Consider the following 414-nt stretch of genomic DNA (forward strand, 5'->3'; position numbering starts at 1 on the left):
GGAGGAGGCCGTCCGGGAGAGGTAGGGCGCCTTGTGCCAGGCACCGCTGTGAACAGAGGCTGACTCATTTTTTTGCACAGCGACCCATTTTACAGATGAGAAGCAGATATGGCGCGCTTAGTCCAAGGCCACACAGGCAGGTCTGGGAGTCCACCCCAGGCCCCAGGAACTTGGGCTCAATCCCATGACTGTGCCTCCCCTGAACATGCCCAGCCCCGTTGCCCTTGGAGGTCCTTTTCAGTACCACTTCCTTCTGCTGGGTTTTTTCTTTTGAGGAATTTTGGTTCTTGTCTTATCTGTTCCCTGCCCTCTTCTTTTCCCACTCTCCCCCTCTGCTCCAGCTACATGTTCTTTGACCCCACCAGGCTCGCTCCTGCCCCCGGGCCTTTGCACATGCCATCTCTCTAGAGCAGA

The 414-nt window shown here is 56.5% G+C and overlaps 1 protein-coding gene across 1 annotated transcript in view; it reads left to right on the plus strand.

Annotated features, from left to right (window-relative positions):
• The window catches only part of MRI1 (methylthioribose-1-phosphate isomerase 1), a 6,378-nt gene continuing 5,964 nt past the window's right edge, over nucleotides 1-414 (plus strand). The window contains exon 1 of the mRNA XM_014529460.1: nucleotides 1-21. The gene's annotated coding sequence lies outside the window, so the exon portion shown is untranslated. The remainder of the gene's footprint in view (nucleotides 22-414) is intronic.

This window comes from Myotis brandtii, unplaced genomic scaffold (genome assembly GCF_000412655.1).
Source record: "Myotis brandtii unplaced genomic scaffold, ASM41265v1 scaffold680, whole genome shotgun sequence".
In the NCBI taxonomy this organism is placed as follows: domain Eukaryota; kingdom Metazoa; phylum Chordata; class Mammalia; order Chiroptera; family Vespertilionidae; genus Myotis; species Myotis brandtii.